General features: G+C 31.9%; 1 long non-coding RNA gene across 2 annotated transcripts; it reads left to right on the top strand.

Annotated features, from left to right (window-relative positions):
• The first annotated feature begins 1098 nt into the window (after nt 1–1098).
• Nucleotides 1099–5316, top strand: LOC107873138. Of its 2 annotated transcripts, XR_001675123.2 has the most exons (6): nt 1099–1431; nt 2038–2255; nt 2530–2800; nt 2965–3442; nt 3523–3881; nt 4869–5316. It is a non-coding gene; the product is annotated as an uncharacterized LOC107873138 (long non-coding RNA). The 2 variants fall into 2 exon arrangements; XR_001675122.2 differs by having other exon boundaries at nt 1168–1431; nt 2530–3442.
• Nucleotides 5317–5775: the final 459 nt, after the last annotated feature.

Below are 5775 nucleotides of genomic sequence, written 5' to 3'. Positions count from 1 at the left end.
TTCATTTTCTTAGTTTTTTCCACACTTAATTAATATTTAACTTCTCAATACACAATTAAATGTTTGATGTATTTAACTAAAAAAACACTAATAAACACACAAAAAAATTTGATACGCTAATAAAATTGTTGAAATAAAAAATAATTTTATTATTTAACAATTAAAATGCATATAAAATTATATTTAGAATTCAATTATTATTATTTGAGTGAATAAAAAATATATTAATTAGTCTTAATCTCCATCTTTTTAAGCAGTTATGAAGTATTTAATAAAAAATATCAATAAACATATTTTTTTTGTTAAAAATAACTTAAACGTCTTTCAAAGTTTAAACCGTTAATGTTAAAAGCAAGTTTATCATTCAATATTTTTTTAATAGTAAAAGATTAATTTAAAATACAAATTAATTTGTGGTTGTGTGGTTTCCCACTTTAACATATAGATCTACCAGATCAGATTATTTTCAATAAATACAAGTTATTTATTTAGATAGAATGCGTTGATTAATTAGTTGACCAAAACAATCACAAAATTTCAATAATTTTTAATCTAAATATATATTCAAACAAATTTTAATTTTTAAATAGCATTTCAAACTTAACTTTAAATAATACCTATTTTCTATTTATTACCAAATCCATGTTCAAAATGTCTACTTAGTTGCATAGCAAAATGAAAAGGAGGGATCGAAATAATTTTGTCCCATTAAAATTTAAGTCCGTAGAAATCATCGAGTCCCTCAATTTATTTTTGCTAATTCATTGTTTTAAAATAGATTTTTCACTAAAGACAGCTATTGATCTATATATGAGCAAACCGCATGACTAGTTTCATAATTTCAGTCGAAAAAAAACTCGAAAACTTGATTTTTTGAATTTTAAATTTTAGAACAACAATTTCAAATAATAATAATTGAATTCTAAATTTAATATTTATATACATTTTAATTGTTAAATAATAAAATTATTTTTTATTTTAATAATTTTATTAGCATATCAATTTTTTCTGTATTTATTAATGATTTTTTTAATTAAATACATCAAATACTTAATTATGTATTTAAAAGTTAAATATTAATTATGTATGAAAAAACTTAAGAAAAAACAAAAAAGATAAATGAGATAAAAAGTAGTAAATGGACCCACTATCCAAAATGTCAAAAATAAAGTGGAGCCTCATCCAACTTTTATCAGTTGAAGCTCTTCCATTGTAAAATTTTCCCACGCAGTACCAGTCTCCCATCTCTCTCGACTGTTCCGCTTCTTCATCTTTCTTACTCAATCCACTGCTACGATTTATTTCTGCTTTTTGACTGATTTCAGGTAATTGACCGACTCAAAAAAAACCTTACGTTTGTACCTGTATTGCCAGATGTTGTGTTCTCTAGATTCTCATCAACTAAAGACCTTCGTTGCTTTTTCTGCCAAGGTAACTGCTTAGTTTGTTTGCCGTTATTTTGCAACTACTGTTTTAGGTGGTTTTTTTTGTTTTATTTATGTTGAGGAATTTGTGTTCTCTTGGAATTCCATGTACTGTTTGTCGAAAGAGTCCAAATTTAAGGTGTAAATGGAAAAGGGTTTATGTCTCTCTAATCTGTAGCTTTTTCATTGAAACGTCACATATTAAACTTTTGTGTTTATCTGGTCAAATTAAAAAACAGAGCGTACAAAGTTCTAGGCACTGTCATGGATCTGAGCCATCCAGAGAGAACTTAAATATCTTTATCAGTAGAATTAAAAAAAAAATTGATTCTCAAGTTATAAAAGGGAAGCCCGATGCACTAAAGCTACTGCTATGTGTGGTGTCTGGGGAGGGGCCTTCCAAGGCTGTCCGGGAAGGTTTCATGATACTGTTGATGCTCTTTCTTGATTCTGGATCGCTAGGGTTCTTCAGACACTTCCATCGCACTTGAGATTTATGACGAAGATTTCGAAAGTCCCATTATACTTTATTCTGTTTTGTTCAATATGCAAAACAAAAATTTAGGTTCGCTTCATATTCTCAGTTGAATCTAATTGCTGAATGGTTTTGCAGGTGCAGTCATGGTTGCTCCAATGGTTAATCCATATGAACTAAGAATGACCAAGGTGGAGAAGAATAAAATGTGAAAGACATGGACAACAAAGAAGAAAACCATGTATATATTATTTAGGAAGTTTCCAAGACTACTTCCTTACTTTTACCGTAGAAGCTTCCTTAATGGAATCTATGGCCCGATCAAAACACGGCTTGCCTTATCACTTGGAATAAGAGTGAGTAACTTTGATTCTTGACCAACAACTATGAATAGTGTAGCAAGAGTAACACCACTAAACTGATTATGCTCATCTTATTAAGATATATCCATGAACGAAATAAAGCTAACGAGAAATCAAATCACTAAAAAGTTGTTTACCTCCTTATTTACAATTTATAGTTAAAAAAACAGCATTGTTTTATAAGAGATTCCATGGAGGTTGAGTGGCTTTGGCACATTTATTTTCCACATCAACATGTCCTAATCGACAAAATATCTCATCTTTCCAGGATAAAGCTTATCATTTGAACGCTTATTATTTGAACACTTATCATTTGAAGAGTTCTGGCAAAGAGATCAATAAGAAGTTGTTGGACAAAGAATGCAAAACCATTCGTGGAGGAAGCTGTCTTATAGGTTTCAAATTGGGGTTTTAGCCCGGCAGACCTCAAAGTGCAGACGAAACACCCTGGAAAGTGTATTGTGCATTGGATTAAATCTCTGTATGGTCAAACAGAAGAAATCTTGACTGGATTCCTCGCTCAAATTCATATATGGCGGGTTGGTTCATATCTTCTTTACCTATTTTTGTTTTCCTTATTCAAGATAATTCCTCATAGCTTATCAACATATTACGCCAACTTGTGTAAAGTAACTAAAATTTTAAATTTTATCTGGGGATGGAAAATATGGTGGTACCGCCATCCACAACTGATTTTTTACAGCGAGTCCTACCAGATGCAATGGTACATAGGCTCTTATACGACGCAAATGTCTTGACGAGTAGGACGGTTTTTGGTGCTCAAAAGAAGCAGGCAAATATCTTGACGAGTAGGATGAGTAGGCATAGTGAACCTCATCAAATCCTGCACTACCATCTCTTATAGGCCTCTTTCTGCATTTTTTTATGGTGATCAAGCTTTGATTTAGTCATGTGTTTCAGAATTTTGACGACGTTGCCAGAGACCCATCCTCAAAGACATCATACGAAGTTTCCATTTTTGCAGATAACACATGGAAAAAGATTCGTGTTGTCTCGAAATCATTTTTCTTACTTCTTATAGAAAAATTGGTCTTATTCGTATATTTGGTGAACAGATGAATGATTCATCAGTTAAAGAAAAGCAAACAAAATCTGCAATTGCAAAGAGTGCAATTTCCTTACAGGTCACAGAGCCTAGTGTGAGTAACACTGATTCGGAGGTAATCTCTCTATTTGCTGAATCCACAACACAACTTTCTCTGATCTGTTTATTATGACTGACTCTTTATTCTGCTTGCAGGAATTGATGAGAATTGCGATAGAGATAGTGGAGGAGAAATGATTGATGGGATTTTAACTTTAGGGACCAAGTCCACATATGAAATCCCATCTGAAGAAGAACTTATTCGGCGTGCTCTTGCTGAAGATGAATTTAAGAGAGAAAAACAAGATGCTTTAAATGAGGAAGTTCCAGAGCCCAACAAGCCCGTTTTACTGCCTGGTTGGGGCCAGCGGACCAGTATACAAAAGTAGAGAGGTCCGCCTTCTTGGATGCTTCAAAAACATGATAACCCCAAAAAGAAAAGGGAAGAAGCTCTCAAGAAAAGAAAAGATGCAAAGTCGAATCATGTTATCATCTCCGAAAAGCGGGATTAGAAGGTTGGTCATTGACAAATTTCATCCTTAACCAGATTCAACAATCAACATTCTCGTGATTGATGTCAACTTAGATTTTAGATGTTTAGGCTACACTTAACTTAGGGTGTGTTTGGTACAAAAGAAAATATTTTCTAGGAAAATAAGTGGACTTCTTACTTATTTCCTTGTGTTTGGTACATAAGCAAAAAATATCCTAAAAGTCTATGTATATAATTTAGACAAACACCATAGGAGGTGGTGGTAGGAGTGTGGGGTGGTGGGGATGGGAGCTACTCGGGTGAGGTGAATTTGAGGTATGTTAGAGGGTGGGGAGGACATAATAATGTGGAACACTACACATGGAACTTGTCGTCCCTACATTTACTAGGGATGCCATTTTCCTCATTTTTAAGAACTTGTTTTTACAAAAAATTTGACTGACCATGAAAATAACTGAAAATCGTTTTCTCTATGCCAACACACCCATAGGCCTTTTTGATAGTGATTGCAGATTATGTGCATGCATAATAATTAGTATTTGTTTTATTTGTCTTCTCCCTTAGCTTTAAATTAGTTTTAGGAAAATTAAAATCATCTTTCTGCAATCAAAGAGAAGTTGGATTATTAATCAAACAAAGTAAATAAACAAAACAACAGAGAAACATAGTAAGCTGTATTTGTAGGACTTGTATGGTTCATACTAATATTAAAGAAGAAGACATGTAAGTATCAATTTGCTCAGTATGCTTGAACGCACATGGTTCTATTTGTGGTCTTCACTCAATCCTCCTTTACGGCCAACATACTTGAAGTCACTTTCTGGCAACATGTTATGATATAACAAATTTTACTCTTGTTGATGTATTATTTGCTTAACATCGTTGAATTATCTTAAGCATTATACTACATTGTCTCTGAAGCATTCAGTTGAAATAAATGCCTGAACTATGTAGAATTCAGTCGTTTGTTTACCGTAGAGTGCATAAACATGTGATTCTGCTTTTCCAGGTTCCTTCTTCCAGCATCACTTATAGAGATGAATGATGTAGCACCTTATTTTTTTGGTTTTTCCTTTGGGTGATAATTTCTTAACAATTGGTTGAGATGGAAGTACAACCCACTGGATGAGCCCAGTCCATTACGTGAAGAGCCCTATTTTGACTGATTTTTCATTTATCATTGGAACTCGACAATTAGGGAAAGAAAGGGAACTCCAGAACTATTGAAAGGCTCAAAGCCTCGAACTTTTCTACCACAGTTATGAGAATCAGGAGCTGGGAGGTAATATTGATGTTTTAGCTGGGAGGTAATATTGATGTTTTAGTATTGATTGTAATTTGTAATCAGCAAATTGCAATTTAGAAAAGCTACAACTGATGAAAATTGTGTTATTTTTTTGTGAGTTTTGTATATTAATGAAAATTGAGCTGAATTAGGAAGTGAATTTTTTTCACAATTTCTGAAAATTCAGCTGAATTGAGACTCGACATTTTCTTGACTCGAGTTTTTCCAGAGGTTATAGCGAGACTGATATGGAGATTAAAATTAAATTTAAACGAAAATAATCTGATGTAATTCTAATTGCCACATGCAAAAGTGACAGTTACAAATTATAACTAGATTATAACTAGATTACTATTATTCGGCAGTGTCTCCGTCGGCATACCTGCTTGTCACCTGCCTGCTTACTCCGTAATTTTATTATATCATTCTTAATTAATTATTATATGATATTTAAGTATTAAAAATTAATAGTATTTAATAAAAAAAATAAAATACACATTTATAACATGGTTGCTTCAGCTACTTCAATCATAATTTTATTATATCACCTATAATTAATTTTTATAAATTATCTAAATATTAAAAAATTAATAATATTTAATAAAAAATATAAAATAGTCATAAAATAATA

Source organism: Capsicum annuum, chromosome 6 (genome assembly GCF_002878395.1).
Source record: "Capsicum annuum cultivar UCD-10X-F1 chromosome 6, UCD10Xv1.1, whole genome shotgun sequence".
In the NCBI taxonomy this organism is placed as follows: domain Eukaryota; kingdom Viridiplantae; phylum Streptophyta; class Magnoliopsida; order Solanales; family Solanaceae; genus Capsicum; species Capsicum annuum.
The sequence above is the reverse complement of the archived record's forward strand: the minus strand, read 5'-3'. Positions and strand labels throughout refer to the sequence as shown.